Source organism: Abramis brama (genome assembly GCF_963993115.1).
Source record: "Abramis brama genome assembly, chromosome: 17".
Lineage (NCBI taxonomy): Eukaryota > Metazoa > Chordata > Actinopteri > Cypriniformes > Leuciscidae > Abramis > Abramis brama.
Window position 1 is genome coordinate 9,802,587 of NC_139979.1, and position 18,515 is coordinate 9,821,101.

At 37.2% G+C, this 18,515-nt stretch overlaps 1 protein-coding gene across 1 annotated transcript in view; it reads right to left on the reverse strand.

The window, feature by feature from the left end:
- The window catches only part of LOC311066858 (uncharacterized protein), a 56,087-nt gene that overhangs the window by 26,841 nt on the left and 10,731 nt on the right, over positions 1 to 18,515 (reverse strand). The window contains exon 2 of the mRNA XM_084088261.1: positions 13,179 to 13,336. The gene's annotated coding sequence lies outside the window, so the exon portion shown is untranslated. The remainder of the gene's footprint in view (positions 1 to 13,178; positions 13,337 to 18,515) is intronic.

The following is an 18,515-nucleotide window of genomic DNA, read 5'->3' on the forward strand; positions in this document are numbered from 1 at the left end:
TTAGAGTGGTCTTTGTGTTTGTCCGGGTCCTGAGTGCACCAATATGTAGAAAAAAAAAAAAAGAAAAAAAATTCCTGACATTAAGCAGAGACATTGATGTTTCTATTTTAAGGCACATGCTCATATGTTCTTATTTGGCAGCTTCAAAAAGCTTATTTTAAAAAGCTGGATATAAAAGGACTTAAACACAGTTTTCAGGTCCAGATTTCTAAACTAACCATGAGAAATACATTTGTTACTGTATTTGTAAATCTTTTTTAACGTTAGATAATAAAAATACAGTTGTTCATAGTTTGTTCATGTTAGTTCACAGTGCATTAACTAATGTTAACAAATACAACTCTTGATTTAGTAATGTATTAATAAATGTTAAAATTAACATTAACAAAGATTAATAAATGCCGTAAAAGCGCAGTTCATTATTAATTCATGTTAACTAATGTAGTTTAATAATGTTAACTAATGAACCTTATTGTAAAGTGTTACCATTTAGTCTGTCCTTCTTAGATTTAAAGGAGCTACACACATATTTGTACAGAAGAATTAAAGTAGAGTTTTGTAATAGAGGCCATAACAATATTTATTTGGATAAACTTTGAACAGTCAACGAATAAATAGGTGCCATTAAAAAACTATAAAAAATCCCCCCCCCCCCCATTTTGCAACCATTTTGTGTCACAATATCTCATTGTAAAAATCCTAAATTCACAAATTCATTATTTTCACTCTTGCACTGGAGATATATCAAATGCTGAGATTAAACTGTCAGCTTTGATTTTAAATGCTTTAATACACACCCAACAGTTAGTCAGTGCAGCAGCAACTAATTCTCTGTCAAGGCGTTGCTGGGGGGCCGACAGAGACTCTGGGTGCAGGATTAGCACAATGACAGAGCAGTTATTACTTCTACAAATACTTCCACAATTAAAGGTGCTAGAAAGAGTGTCCGGTGTATTTAAAGACCTTTCCCACACCAATTCCTGATGTTTGACCCATATCAATCCCTGGAACGTATGCTAGAGGACCTTCTCCAATAATAAGCATGAATAGGAGATATATTAGGTATTTATTTGAGATGTTGGGAAAGAGTATAGTGCCTTTGTCAAGGTCATGCAGATGCAGCATTGGATGCCAAATGAGTTTGGACCTCCTTTTTGTATGAGCGAACACCCTCAGGCGAGAAGCATGCCATTAACATGGCAGCAATAATGAAGGTGGAGAGAAAATAATTAGACTTGTAGAATCTAAATTATGGAGCAATTAATCATTAAACTGGGTCAGTATTAGGACTCACTGAAAGTGCCAAACAAACAATGCTTTAATTATGGGCCAATTAGGTGGTTAATAATGCTTTTCAGTGGAAAGATGGCCCTTGCTGCTATCAAATAATTTTTTTTACACTCGCAGCAGGTAACTGAGGTGCCAATTACACCAGGGTGACCCATTTTGGGGTTCGTTTTTAGTCATAGTTTTGTCTTTTAACAAAATTGTTCTTTGATTAAAAAAAAGAGATAAATTCAAATTCACATTCAACAGTTTTAATCCATTTTACTGTGACTAAAATGGCTTGTCATTTTTCTTTTAAGTTTAGTTGACAGTTTGAAACTCAAAATGAAATAGAATAAACTTTAACCCCTTTTTTAACCTTTTAAAAATGTATAAATAACATTCATTTGAATTTGTCAAGCATATAGAAAACTGCCTTGAGCTCCTGGAATAATTGCATATAATGAGTGAACTGAAGTATTATTATCTTTTTTTAGAAGTTATTAGTCAAATCCTTCATGCTTTTCCGCCTGTTATTAATTTTTTCATTTTTTATAGACTTGGGCTAATATTTTACATTCACTATATGTCATACACTGGCTGCAGTAAAACGCACGATGACGAAGATATAGATCCAAGGCAGTCTTTAATAATACCCACAGGTAAATCCAAACAAAAGCAGGCAAGCAAACACAACCATAACATAGACAAGACTGGATAAATGAGAATTATGTTTAACAGTGTAAGTGGATTTTTAATCAGTCATTTTTCTTGTTTTCTTGTTGTTTTTTTATTGTCATATATATATATATATATATATATATATATATATATATTTTTTTTTTTTTTTTTTTATCATGCTGCAAACTTTTTACATTTGTCTTCTTAATTGTTGACAATTTAAAAAAATACTTGTCAACAAACATTTTCGTCAGTATTTTGTTGAGATTGAAACTGCTGGGCGCACATACACATGAAACTGAAACAAATTTTATGCACTTTCACTCTGTGTTTCACAGGTAAAGGATTCTATTTTGTACAATTCCCTCAAAACCACTCACACCAGTCCGGAAAGCCAAAGCAAGTTTATTAATTCAATTTTTAATTGAATTTTTTCCACAATTTCTCTGCTTAGTTAATTCCCATGCTGTCCTCGGGGTGGATGATTGGCGTGTAATTACTAGCTGTTGGCACAGACAAGACCTAGTATGTCCTAATTTTTCTTTCTTTTTATTGTGGATCCTTTTTTAAAACTCTCTGTCTGCATCTAAAACTTCTTCCCAAAGTCATCTCTCTCTCTCTCTCTCTCTCTCTCTCGTTCTGGACTGTTCTCTCTCACTCCCCCTTTTCACCTCCCCCACATATCTTCTCCATCTTCTCGTGCGGTTTAATAGTTTCTATCCTTCCATTAGCCAAACTGCCTCACACATTGTGAGGGTCCGCGTGGGTGTTTCCATGTAAAGCCCTTTTTATATGGCATAACTAGAGCTTTCCTCATAATAATTATTTTTTCTGCAGACCTATCAAACTGGGCATCGGCCCTCATGGCGTCGCAGTTGAACTCCATTCTTTGAGGATACGTGTTAATAAAACAAGTGGCAGATAACAGTAATTACCACTCAATGGCTCCTGTTCTCTAGGGGCCATGCAGAGAGAGACTCCAGGCTTGCGTGCTAGATTGATTCCTTTATAGGTTTATTTCACCCAAAAATGTAAATTCTGTGAATATTTACTTACCTTCATATCATTCCAAACCTCTGGTTTGGGGGGTGGGTGGGATGATGGGATATAGCCTCAAATAGCACTCCAATGTTAGCTATAGTATGTTAAAAGCTTTGACATTTGGCTAGCAAGCAGCAAGTTCAAACTAGAAGGACATTTAAGAGATACGGTACAGTCATACCACTTATTACACAGCATTTTAAGAGATAATGATCTGATATTAAACTGTTTTAAAATTTTGCCTGTTTGTTATCATATAATCCATTACAGTGTATGAAACAAATGTTGCAAAATGGCAGCAGCTGAGTTTGAATGAAACAAGAGAGAGCGAGTCCACGATACTGGATGGCAGAATTAAATAACTGAACACAAAATATTGATTTGACTGAGTTTTAATATTTTATGAGCTCACCAAACTCAAAACTTCCACGAGGAAAAACCGTTCCTAGCAAGCGTATAGCGCTGCTGACTTCAGTAACCCGGATGAGACAGTTTTATCTGTTTTTAGCAGTTGTTATCGAGGAATAACATACCGCTGGATGGCGCGATTGACCAATCAGAATCAAGCATTCCACAGAGCCGTGTAATAAAGTTACTTATATTTAGTAGAGTGTCTGTTGGGGGACCATCAAAATAAAGAGTTAGCAGATATTACAGTTTTTCTAAATTGCTAAAACACATTTCTCGAAACCATCACTCACTTTCTCAAAACCTTAAACACAAAACCAAATTTTCAAACTACATTCAGAGAAACTCTGACTCTTCTGGCAAAATCAATCAATTGCCTCAAAACCATTTTATCTGTGCTCAAAATCAAACAATGCTTTCAGATCTTACACACAGCGAGTCAAAATTATAAACACTAGATCATTCATTAGACACTACATTAAAAGATGGAGAACACAAAAAGTATATTGTAACAAAGTAAACAAATTTTGGAATTACGTAAAAAAGTATTCTAATGACAACTTGAATAAATTGTATACTGTATTCACTGCAAGTATAGTATTGTACTCAATATTGTATAGTATTGAATGTCTGTATATTCAGCACTTGCATACTGTGAAAATACAGTGACCCAACTGCAAAAGCCAAATGAAAAGCATGTTACAGTACACTCAGAAGAGTTGTGCAACTGCAAAATCAAGGTCAGTGAGAGAGATTTTATTCTGCTTCAGCATCATGTCTTCATGTTGGGTCCGGCCTGAGGACTTCTTCCACATCACAGGCAATGTCATCTCTGCAGGCAAAGGGAAAAACCCTAAAGCCAGATCCAGCCTTGACAGCATTCTCCACACACCTTGCTCTTTCTCGTCCTCATCCTCTTCCTCCTTGTTCACCACCTCTTGCACATACTCTTCCTCCTCTCCCTCTTATATTGTTTCCATCCATTGTTGGTATCAACATTCAGTGCAACATTTTGAGTCAATTTTGGCACTCTGAACTGACTTGTATCATGTACAGTTGGATTGGTCACATCATTAGAAATAAGTGTGAACAATTTTGAGTCGTTGTGTGTAAACGATGACAACAGTGTTGTAGTTGTGTTAAACTTTTGCCTGCTTGTGTTAAGTGTTTTGAAACATAAGTGCATCAGAGCGAAATGTGTTTTAGTGAGTGACAATATGTTTAGAGTTTTGCAAAAAGAGTGCTTGATATTTGCAAACAGTGTTTTATCTACCTGAACTTGTTCAATGTTTTACAGAAAGAGTGATTTATTTGACAAATTGGTTTAGGCTATTGAGAATTTGGTTCAGAGAATGGGGGTTTAGTGTTTTAGCAATTCAGAAAAACTGTAAGCAGACATTCTATAACTACAAGTAACTGTTCAACTACTGTACATGTCAACTAACTCTCATTAGAGTATTAGTAGTATTAGGCTGCGTCTCATTTCTCTGTCTTACCCCTTACTCTTACCCCTTCCCCTCGGTTTTGCGCGTTCACGTGAGGGGAAGTGGTGTCCCAATTCTCATTTTGATTAAGGGCTAGGGCCAAGGCGTAGGGCTACATAGCCCTTGAAACGAAGTTTGCGGAGGACCACACTTGAAAGAGAAGGGTAGGAATTTCTCAGAAGTGCCGGCATCAAGCTTTTTTATGGCTGAACGTCGAACTGTTAAGGAGTCGCACAAATGTAAGTATTTTCAGCAGTTTGATTGATATTATAATTATGACACTCGTGTTTTATGATACTTTTAATAAAATGTTCAAGCGGTTTTAATTGTAATGTTTTTGTTTTGAATCGCTAGTTAACCGCTAGCTAGCAGCTATGCGCTATTTGCCGGTTGCTAATGTTTTGCTTAGCTATGGTGCAAGGTTATTTTCGTAAACGAAAACTGAAACTAAGACTAAAACTATTGGTCAAAAAACATTTTCGTAAACTGAAATAAAATTAGAAATTCATAATAAATGAAAAACTAAAACTAAACGAAACTAACAACAGTTACTGAAAAACTAACTGAAAAAAAATAATAATTAGCAAAAATAAATAATCGTTTTCGTATTTAATAAGCTCTTTACTTTGGTGGAAAGTCTGACCTGTGGCTGTTTAGGGAAATGCCTGTATTATTGCGCTTCACACACGTGAAGTTGCTGAGGCGATTAACCGCTGTCCTGTGACGCGCTCAATGAAGGACCAGCGAACACATCGCTAGTCCTACGCGGCTGTTCATAAAGGATGCGTCTGTGGCAGTGGAATGGGAAATAATAACTCAAGGTAATGAGACGCAAGTTGAACTTTTAACATGAGCGAAGCGTTTTTAGAATGCCCTATCATTTGCGTGCGAGACGCGGGTGCAACAGCAAAACAAGTCCGTCAAGCACAAAAATACCTTTAATGTTGTGATGTCATGCTTTCATGAAGGTTGACAGGTTGAAAGGTGCTGTTGTTATCTTTGTTTTTACAAAAGATTTTCTGCTAATAATATTGTTATCCATGTGGAGACATGTCCACACACACAAACACACACTCTCTCTCTCTCTCTCTCTCTCTCTCTCTCTCTGGTCCACTATCTTTGTTGGGATTCTCCATAGACGTAATGGTTAGGCTATTATATTGTACAAACTGTATATTCTGTCTCCTTACACTAAACCGACCCCTAAACATACCCATCGCACACGCACACACACACAAACCCGACCCATCACACACACACACACACACACACACACACATACACATTACCCGACCCATCACACACACACACACACACACACACACCCGACCCATCACACACACACACACACGCACACACACACACACACACGCACACACACACACTAACCCGACTCCTAAACCGACCCATCACACACACGCACACACACACACTAACCCGACCCATCACACACACACTAACCCGACCCCTAAAGCGACCATCACACACACACACACTAACCCGACCCATCACACACATACACACACACACACATAACCCGACCCATCACACACACACACACACTAACCCGACCCCTAAACCGACCCATCACACACGCACACACACACACACACACTAACCCGACCCCTAAACCAACCCATCACACACACACACACACACACACACACGCACACACACACTAACCCGACCCATCACACACACACTAACCCGACCCATCACACACACACACACACACTCACACACACACACTAACCTGACCCATCACACACACACACACTAACCCGACCCCTAAACCGACCCATCACACACATTTTCAAAAAAACTCATTCTGTGTGATTTAATTTAGGCCCACAGTGACACAAGTCCCCATGAGTGTGTGTGCATTCAGGTTTAAGTCCCCACCACGATAGAAAAACATGTACACATTCACAAACAGCATAGATACTTCATTATTTAATCACACTGGCTTCACAGCAGGTTGTCAGATTAATTTAGCTGTTTTTTTGTTGTTGTATGTACCAGTGTCACTCTGAAAAAAGTGTCACTCTGCGTCTCGCTTTGGTCTACCCTGGAAGTGTTCTGTTTGCTCTGCTAAACTATAATTACTAAAACTAAAACTGAAACTAAATAAAATAAAAACTAAATAGAAATGTGTTTGCAAAATAAAAACTAAACTTAAACTAACAAAACCATTAATGAAACTAACTAAAACTAAACTTAAATTTAAAGCAAAATTGAAAACGATATTAAAATAAAAACTAATTTAAAAAAGCAAAACTATAATAACCTTGCTATGGTGTCGCCGGCGCCGCCATTAAATACAATGAAACATACGTACCATGACTTGATCCGTAAGCAGTCGTATGCGTCTGAGAAACAATCTTCTTCTTCTACGATGTCTTTGACTGATGGCACACAAGCGTGCAAAGATAAAGAGAGACCAGGCAATCGATATCACAACCTGAGACGACGGCATCTTCGTTTGTTTATGTCAACGCTTGTCGCCTCTGTTGACGTACGTTAGCAGCCAGCTAGCGGAAAGGGAAGATGACGCAAACGGTAATCGAGTGGTGTCTCATTTCTTAGAGGAACGTTCTTCCCCCTACCCCCCTTCACTCGGTATCGAGGGACAAGGAGAAGACGCAGATAAAGGGGTAGGGGAAGGGGAAGGGGTAAGACAGAGAAATGAGATTGGCCCTTAGTCAGTCTACTAAAGTCTACTCTAATGAGAGTTAGTTGGCATGTAGTTGCAAAGTTACTTATAGTTAGTAGAATGTCTAAAGTAGACCATCAAAATAAAGTGTTACCTGGCATTATTCAGACCTGGGACAATCTTGCGCATTTAATTCTGTCGTATGCATGCGTTATCAAGTGGCCAAGACCACAAATGTGGGTATCGGGACAGGCCTAGACCGATTTTGTTAACTGAATCAACTGATTCATTGAAAAGATTTGATTCGAAAGAATGATTCATTCATAACTCCCTATGTCACTTATGAGCTGTCATAACAGGCCAAGAAGCACTAATATGTCAACGACTACAATTTCAGTCTGTTCGTCTCACAAAGCTAACTTAAGGCTTTTTTTTTTCATTTTGAAGCTTGACAACTTCCTTCCTCATTCACTTTCATTATATAAAACTTTAGAATGACATGAGGTGATTAAATAATGACAGATTTTTTTTATTTTTGAGTGATATAGGCTACTATTCACACTCTTTCCATCCATTCATCCATCTATCCATCTGTAACCACCTCTGTCAGGCTGTCTCTTCTCAATGTCCTCCCTCTGTCACCAGAGTATTAGCATAAGTAATTACAAATTCATGTGTGCCTGCATGGGTTTCTAATTTAAAATAAATGTGTTGATCTCTTTGATTCGTTTTTAGTTCAGAGCAGCCTGTCTTGTACAATTAAGATAACAGGGGTTTGTGATGGGCGTCAGCAGAGAGGGGTAATTGGAATCCCCTCCCTCTTTAAGCTGTTATCTCTTTTTGTTTTAAAAGTCTTCCGAGCTTTCTGAAGACTCCAGCGGCGACTCACTCGTGCCGCATATTGAAGTCTGTGTTGCTATCGCAAGGATCCACAATGAATGGTGTTTGGAGCTCAATGCTCGTGTAATTCTATTGATTTCACTTCAGAGGAAATGTGTGTGAAACACAGGGATCCATATCCACTTAAACCGCAGAATAACGCTTCGCCCTGAATAAGAGCGAGACGTAAATACACAATTTAATATTGCTCTAAAACAGCTGTCGCCTCTGACTGAAATCACAGTGAAGTTGATTGTATTCAAATGAGTGCCAGAGCTGCACTTGACATGCATGCACTCACAATAGAGCGCTCAAGCTTATGATATAGTGTGCTTTGTCAGGAAAACTGACTTGCCTCCAATGCTGTGGCAAAAAAAAGGAAAGATAGAGGGAAACAACACACACACTTCAACAACAGTTTCAGTAATGTTTATGTTTTAGTAGTGGTGAACTGATGTGATAAATGCTAATATATGTGTAAAAACTGAATTTTTATACAATATTTAATCAAAGTAACTATAATATGAACACAAAATTGTCAAAACAGATTTAAGAACTTACACAAGGGGGCGCAACTATGGTACAATAAATTAATGATATCAGATGATAATGCCATGGCAATGAAAGATTATCTTATTCAAGTACTATAACGTCTCGGTTAGTTCCCTGAGTAGGGAACGGAGACATTACGTTGTGACGATGAATGGGGTTTCGCTTAGAAAGCCTCTCACCTTCGAGTATTACAAAACGAGCCAATGGCAAGGAAATGCCATGGGTCTGCGGAATTTGCATAGCGTAACTCTGGTTGATATGACCCGCGAGCTGGCTGCATATGGAGAAACACTGGGGTGTCCAGCCCGCAGGGTGGAATGTTTCAACCCCAGGGGGGGCAAGGTGGCTTGCCAAGGGAAAGACACATGCTCATAGAGGCTTAGGCCCCGATCACACCTAACGCGTTTTTTGCAGTGAGAGGCACCTTTTTTCAATTGTTTTCCCATGGCAGTGAGCGTTCTGCGTGCTGTTTAACCTGATGAATCTTGACATTGTGAATATGGCCATGATGTGTCTTCCTAAATGGTTGTTTAAGAAATTAAAAGCTACAGGGTTAGAAGAACTGTTGCCAAACATATGCTAGAAACATAATAATCACTGCAATAATGATCCAATGTATATATTATTTTTGACAATCTATTTTGGGAAAAAACAATTGTTTTCTTCAAGTTGTATTAATATTTTCATCTTTTATTTGTTTTGCTCAGTCAGAACATTTCATATTTTGTGACATCGAATGGCATTTATTCATGCTTTTCATGTGTGTTGTGTGCACACAAAAAACACACAAAAAAGAGCAAAAGAGAGAAAAATATAAAAGGGGAGGGAAAAAAATCAGCTTTCCTCCTACTTCAGTGTGTTGGTCTTTGATAAAGACCTGTTACCGGGGCAACACAGACCTAATTCACAGACTTGGAACTGTCATGCACTAACCTCTGGAGCGGAGAGGGGGGTGCAAGAACGGTGAAGAAAGGGTGGGGGTGGGGTGGGGGGTGAGCAGGAGAGACAGTTAATTACAGAATGCAAATTACGTTGTCAGAAGAGCCATTCAAAAAAAGAGTCTGCTACTGCCTTTCAGCTCCTCCCCTTTGGTGCAGGTTTAATAAGCGACTCTTTCAAACGGCCCTGCCTGTGGCTTTCAGAGACAACTGGAAATAATCTCAGAATGATGAACAGAATCGGATTGCCTCTTCCAGGCCTTGACAACCTAATGCATGCAAAATAGGGGTAAAGCCATGGGCATGGGACTATCTTCTTACAAGGTGTTGAACAACATCAACCCCTGGGCTCCTCTGAAATTTCTAACCCCGTCTTTTTCTCACTATAGCTCACTCTTTCTTTAACTTCCGTTTTACCCACATTGCCTCTGTTTCTTAGCCCTAGGAAAACTTCCCTCTAGTAATCTTGTAATTTTATTTGACTTATCAAGGCTGAAGGAAACTTGAAGTAAGATGGATGTTGAGTGGCGATCCCACTGCTTCAAATATAGACAGACATAAATCAGTTTCTACATACTGAATAATTATAATGGTGGGAATAAAATATTGAATACTCATTATTGTAGCTGTAAATGTAAGGGCGACTCTGTCCAGCACTTCTAATCTTTTCTCAATGACTGGCTCCTGACTTTGATCAAATAATGTCACTATATGTACATCCAATAGTTTTGATATAGCAAGATATTTCAAACCTGTATGAATTTTTTCTTCTTCTGCTGAGCACAAAAGAATATATTTTGAAGAATGTCAGTAACCAGACAGTTGATGGACCCCATTGACTTCCATAGTGAGGAAAAAATACACCGGAAGTCAATGTGGTTCATCAACTTTTGTTACAGACATTCTTCAAAATATCTTCTTTTGTGTTTAGCAGAAGAAAGAAATTCATACAGGTTTGAAACAACTTGAGGGTGAGTAAATGAGTCCTTTAAGTACTTATTCAAAATAAACACTAATTTATGGTTTATTTAATCAATGTTGGCACATCTAATATTAAGATAGGGAAGTGTAATACTTGTTAATATTCAGCCTTCGTTCACCACGTAACTGCTTGTGATCCACCTGAACTTGTGGCTTCCCGAGGTAGGCAATCTGCTCGCCAAAATCGATAGACGTGAGAGTAGAGAAGTATGAGTTGAGTGGCAAGATCTGCGACTATTGTCCTCTTTAACCTGTTCCATTTACTGTGAGAGCAACTATAGGGGCCATTATAAAATGTTCAAAGTAATAGATATTGAACTAGCATTGAAAATGAGCTGAGCGAAAGGTAATCAAAGCATTCAGTAATTACAGTGTCTTCTGTAGTCCAGCTCCCAAAAAAGACTCCATTATGTCCTTGTTCTCCTGATAATAATGAAACAGGTGTTCGGCTGTGTATGTGTGTCGGGGTACTATTAAGTCAAAGGACACAGTTACATGGGAACTGCTAGGGAGGCCAATTTACAATGTGTGCTATAATGACAAATGTTTTTCAGTGTTTTGTTAGAGAGAAAAAAAAAATGTGCTTAGACAAAATGGTTCATTATTCGTTATGAAATATAATAAGAGAGAAAACTGATATCATATACTAAATGGATTGCATCAGATGGTTTATAGTTAAAGCTTCAGTTTTTTCTAAAAATGCATTCATCCCAAGGTTTTTTTTTTCTCCATTAGGTCACCTGATGGAGTTTTTCGGTTCCTTGCCACTGTTGCCTTTGGCTTGCTCAGTTGGGGATATTTGGGATATTTAATTTAATTAATCAATCAACAATACTATTGATCAGCATTACCAAACGTGGACATTTTCCACTAGAAACAAGCATTGATGTATTATTTTAATTTAATACTGTGAAGCTGCTTTGATACAATCTGTATTGTGAAAAGCGCTATATAAATAAACTTGACTTGACTTGACTCATTTGGCAGGATTTTGATTTTCTCTGACATCTCCATTTCACATGGCTTCCCAACGCACATACTGTACTTAACAACTTGATTTGTTTATTTCATTTTTAAGCAGTTAATCGTAATAAATAAATGTTGAAATCCTTCATCTGCATGGTTCAAACTCTATTATAATGTTTGTTTAAAGGCAGATGAAATGTAATTCTGAGTATGTAATATTCTATATTTCTGTCTGAGGGCTAAAAAATATTCCCTGATATCTCAGGGGAGCTGCTTTTGTGGCACGTAAGTGTCGCATTGGAATTCTGCTCAGGACCAGACCAGTGTCTGACTGTCATCCCTAATATGGATGGTGCCAATTAGACCACAGCTACAGAACCTCACACTCTATCACAATCTCTTATATACAATCCACTTTGAACATTTTGCCCCCTACACACTCATTAATCCATACTCAAAGTTTTGTGTGAAACTATTTATCCTCATGATTTTCATCACAAGCCACAGATCATCCCCCAAAAATTCCATATATAGCAACTGTTCTATATAACTTTTCTATAAAATTGTTCAATCACTGTTCAAACATTTGAGTTTTTTAAGTCTCTTATTCTACCAAGTCTGCATTTATTTGAATTTGATTAAAATACAGTAAAAACAGTAATATTCTGAAATATTACTACAATTTAAAATAAATATTTTCTAATTTAATATATTGTAAAATGTAATTTATTACTGTGATGGAGAAGCTAAATTTTCAGTAGCCTTTACTCCAGTCTTCAATGTCACTTGATCCTTAAATTAATTCTTAAAATATTATCAATGGTGAAAAGAGTTGTGTGGCTCAATTTTTTTTTGAAACCGTGATTACCCCCCCCCCCCCCTCCAAAAAAAAGAAAAAGAAAAAAAGAAAATTCAAATTAAGAAACATAAAATAAAGCACAGGATCCTACTTACCTATAGGGTTCTTAAGGACAGGTTCAGGGTTAATACCTAGTTATTACTTATTGTACAGTATTTTCTATAATAAGTACATAGAACTTGCATGGGGAACAGGACTGTAAAAAAAAAAAAAAGTGCTGCCGAAATCTTTTGTAACATTATAAATGTCCTTACTCCCACTGATTAATTTAATGTATCCTTGCCAACAAGTGGCCTATTGATTTTTTTTATTTAATTTAAAAAAAAAATTTTTTTTATAAGAACAAAACACTTCTTCAATCATCTGCACTTGTGCTATGATGCATAGACCATGCGATTTGTGTTTTCTTGTGATTTCAGATAAAACAAGAATGGATGAGTCTACCGCAGCATCATATTAGCAAAAAATACCTCGAAGCTGTTGAGTTCTTTTTTTCTGGGAATGGTGTCGGTTCATAAGTCTTTGAGCTCATGCACAGGTTTTCCCCCATTCCTCCATCCCTCTTTTCAAGACTTTTGCTGGCAGCTATGAGAGGTCTGAATGAGAAAGGACCGGCTTCTTACAAGCTCTGTGGGGAAGAACATTTCAGAAAAAAACATTTTAAGATGAATACATAGAGTACACCTATCTTCAAACATTCACACTGACCATTCAGACATTATTGAATTTTTAAATAAAATAAAAAAGAAAGTTAAAGGGATATAAATTACAGTATTTAGAAGCACAATATCTCTAGCTGCTTAATTAGTATAGGCCATGTTTAGAATAATTGTGCAGAAGCCAAAACATATGAAATTATACTGTCTGATAGACTCAAAATTATAAAAACAACACCCAGAGCAAGTTTCACTTAAAGGGATAGTTCACCCAAAAAAAAGAAAAAAGAAATGAACCTCTCACGGTTCAAACAAACAGGGCTGGGCAACTGTGTTCACTTAATAAATTATAACACTATCTTTTATTGTTGATGTCAAAGTCCATGGCTCGAGAAGGACGCTATTGCATGGCTCTGTTATCACTTGGTAAAATCTAATCAAATTAGACTGATGCAAACATGAACTGGTTGCATGACAAGCCCTTATCCTTGACACCCCAAAAATACAACTCATTAAATTAAATACTGGTTCACTTGCAACGAAAATAAACGAGGTTTGTGAGGACCATGTTTTGTGCAATAAATGATTGGCTGCTGAGAGCAAAAAAGCATTTATATTTAAGAGACATTTTGAAACCAATCAAACTATTAAGACTGTAATATCTGCTGTTGTTAATGGTTTTATTAAAATTCATGTTAATTTTTACGAACACTCAACCTCCTTAATAATAATAAACATGTATATATATATATATATATATATATATACAAAAGTTTTATAGGCCTATATAATGTTTATATGTTTATGACAACGTTGTGAGGACGTCGTGGTAAAGTTCCATTTTTTATAATCTTGGCTAACGTTCCAGAAACGTTGTGGGCACGTCCTCAAAAGACGTCGCTAGTTTATATAAAAAATGGAACTTTACAACGACGTCCTCACAACGTTGTCATAAAGTAATCTCACGCTGACCAAATGACGACTAACTGACGACGTCCTCACAACGTACTGTGTTAGCTGGGAAGCTATGTTGTTGGGCCTATGAAGTTCTTGAGAATGTTAATAAATGTCAATGTTTGAAAAAAAAAGAGAAAACACTGGAATATATTTCCCAGCACAAAAGTATCTGCCACCCAAGAAACCACCTCTGGATTTAACCACAAACAAGTATTCTGCTTTTCTGTATTTTGTATTCTGACAACGCGTGCAAAGTAACTTTACACTTGTATATCCGAATCTTCTTACATTCACTCAATCAAAGCCATACTCTGTGCAGTTGAGGTGGGTACAAAGAGAACTTCAAACTTGAAAATCCAACAACAGCACCAACAACAACAAAAAAGCAATTTCCCAATTTGTTTTATTTATGTGACACATGCTTTCCGGCAGGGAACTTATCTGCAGGCGTCAGGAGGCCCGTTTGTGGAGGAGCACCTAATCCCAAACAGAACGCCTCTGCTAATCTTAAATGGGATGGAAATCCTGGAGATCCTGAATAACTCAACATGGGCCACTCGTGTAACTCTGGACGAAGCAGAAAACAATAATTTGACAAATGCGATAATGCCAACAATAGCGATTTGGCAGTTGAAACTGCGAAATTTGCCTGTTGCAGAGTCACACAAATGAATCTAATTCTTAAATTCCAATCCAATAAGCTTGGATCTAATTAAATGTGGATTTATGATGGCACTTTAATTAGTCTATATTATATTTTGAACAATGCCATCTTTAATTTTGGTAACTGCCATCAGACTTGGATAGGTTTTTAGATTTTCCATGATTATCTTATAATGAGTTCTGCATTGATGTCTTCATATGGCCTTATGGCATTTCCTCTTTGGTTTTAATGCCACTCTGGGATGTTCATCTGACAATAATTTGTCTCAAGACCAAATCTATTAGCACTACATATCCAGGGGAAGAATAATAAGTAGAAGGCAAAGTAGAGGATGGAAACATAATATTTTTAAGTAATGTTTTCACTATGAAATGTATTTTTTTTTTTAAATACATTTTCCCCACTTTATTTCTAGTTGTACAGACAGTTTTATATATTTAAAAAAAAATACATTTACAGCATTTACAGATTTTTTATATTTATTTATTTATTTGATTTAAAGACTTTAATATGGATTTTTAATAGTTTTTTAAATCTTTTTAAATATTTATTATACACTACTTTTTAAAAGTTTTGGGTCAGTAAGATAAAAAAAATGTTACTTCAGTAACAATGCATTAAATTAAACTTTTACCAAAAATACACTCACCTAAAGGATTATTAGGAACACCATACTAATACTGTGTTTGACCCCCTTTCGCCTTCAGAACTGCCTTAATCCTACGTGGCATTGATTCAACAAGGTGCTGAAAGCATTCTTTAGAAATGTTGGCCCATATTGATAGGATAGCATCTTGCAGTTGATGGAGATTTGTGGGATGCACATCCAGGGCACGAAGCTCCCGTTCCACCACATCCCAAAGATGCTCTATTGGGTTGAGATCTGGTGACTGTGGGGGCCATTTTAGTACAGTGAACTCATTGTCATGTTCAAGAAACCAATTTGAAATGATTCGAGCTTTGTGACATGGTGCATTATCCTGCTGGAAGTAGCCATCAGAGGATGGGTACATGGTGGTCATAAAGGGATGGACATGGTCAGAAACAATGCTCAGGTAGGCCGTGGCATTTAAACGATGCCCAATTGGCACTAAGGGGCCTAAAGTGTGCCAAGAAAACATCCCCCACACCATTACACCACCACCACCAGCCTGCACAGTGGTAACAAGGCATGATGGATCCATGTTCTCATTCTGTTTACGCCAAATTCTGAATGTCTCAACAGAAATCGAGACTCATCAGACCAGGCAACATTTTTCCAGTCTTCAACTGTCCAATTTTGGTGAGCTCGTGCAAATTGTAGCCTCTTTTTCCTATTTGTAGTGGAGATGAGTGATACCCGGTGGGGTCTTCTGCTTCTGCTGTTATAGCCCATCCGCCTCAAGGTTGTGCGTGTTGTGGCTTCACAAATGCTTTGCTGCATACCTTGGTTGTAACGAGTGGTTATTTCAGTCAAAGTTGCTCTTCTATCAGCTTGAATCAGTCGGCCCATTCTCCTCTGACCTCTAGCATCAACAAGGCATTTTCGCCCACAGGACTGCTGCATACTGGATGTTTTTCCCTTTTCACACCATTCTTTGTAAACCCTAGAAATGGTTGTGCGTGAAAATCCCAGTAACTGAGCCGATTGTGAAATACTCAGACCGGCCCGTCTGGCACCAACAACCATGCCACGCTCAAAATTGCTTAAATCACCTTTCTTTCCCATTCTGACATTCAGTTTGGAGTTCAGGAGATTGTCTTGACCAGGACCACACCCCTAAATGCATTGAAGCAACTGCCATGTGACTGGCTGATTAGATAATTGCATTAATGAGAAATTGATGTTTTCAGATGTTTTCAGAAACAGGTGTTCCTAATAATCCTTTAGGTGAGTGTAAATAAATAAATAAAATAAAAATAAAATAAAAAATATATATTATACATATATTATACATATTTACATTATAACAGCACTCTCCCCAGTCTGTCCCGAATGCGCAATTTAGTTCCGGTTGTTCCAGTTTGTCTGAAAACTATGGTAATACAATTAATCACAAAACCAATGTTAATTTTCCTAAGGGGCGGTGAACAGTATTACAAAAGCGAGAGCTTACAAAAGCTACAGTAAACACTACATCAACACTAATGTTGAGGTGAGCGCAGGCAAATCTCTCCCCTTTGTTTACATCATAGTAACAACATAAAACTTATAATTGGGACTGTTAATAGAAAACGCAACTACAAATCCACAAACAACAGATTGTCCCAACAAAGAGGGAACTTCTCCATTTCAGGAGAAGCTTTTGTGAGTAGCCTGCATTGTACTGGTTCTGGAAGCTGTTTTCCATGAAATGTGCAACACACAAATAAACGTTGGGGTTATAATGTTTAAAATAAATTTAAACCACTCTAAGTTTGTCAGCCTTGTTCTTGGAAGGTGTATGAATTCTGTTAAATAAAATATCTCCCTTTGGAGTATAGAGTAGACTTTGAGCTTTGTAACATGGCAGATCTTCTTTTATACTCAAACAGCAACTTTATAAACTAATTAAAGTTGAAAAAGTGAAAAAGCATAATAGGACCCCTTTAAATTTTTTGCACCAAATCAGCATATTATAATGATTTCTGAAGGATCACGCGACACTGACTGAAGATTGGAGTGATAATTCAGCTTTTTATTACTCACTTCTATAGCAAATTCCTCTTTTCCAAAACTTATACTCTGAAATGCACCAGGCAATTTCCACATCTTCAGGAAACCCATCTTTTTTCACACTTTCAAACCAATTTGAGCTGTGCTTTCAGATTAACACACATGATGTCTAGAACAAGCGGAAAAGACAGATAGAGGATGTTTTTTTTTTCTTTTACAGGATTAGTTCACCCTAAAATGAAAATCATTACTATCATGTTGTTCCAGATCTATATGACATATTTATATAGAACTGTCCAAACAGTGCACTCCACAAAGTTTAACCTTAGCAGAGTTCATGACTCTGTCACATTCAAAGACTGCCTGAGGAACAAAGAAGAGGAAAAGACACTGAAGTGTCAAATGAGGGCAAAAGGAGCTAAGGTGGAATGGCGGGACAGGGAGTAAGGATATAAGGCGCGGTTTAAATGACAGATCAAAAGCTAGTTCTCTGTCTGGCTGTGCCTACTGTGACAAAGACAAATCAGACGTACAAAAAAAAAAAAAAAAAAAAAGGTCCAGGAAACTGTTAAACTGTTGTTTAAAAGCAACAAAACACTCATAATAGTGGATGAATATGAATATGATCTAGGTAGGTAAATGATCTGTTGATGTTACTTTCTTGCTTTATTATCTGCTTTAAAAAAAGATTTTTTATTTATTTTTTTGCACTTGTTTGCTGCCAAAGAAGGCATATGTTGCAGGTGGCACCATCCAAATGTTTCTCTGAACCTCAGCCAAGCTCAGTAAGATGAGCTGCTACATTGGACGTTCTCCTTAAACAACATTCGGTAACACTATTTTACAGTACGTGCACTTCAGTGTACTTAGCAGTGTACTTACCTAAGAAAGAAAT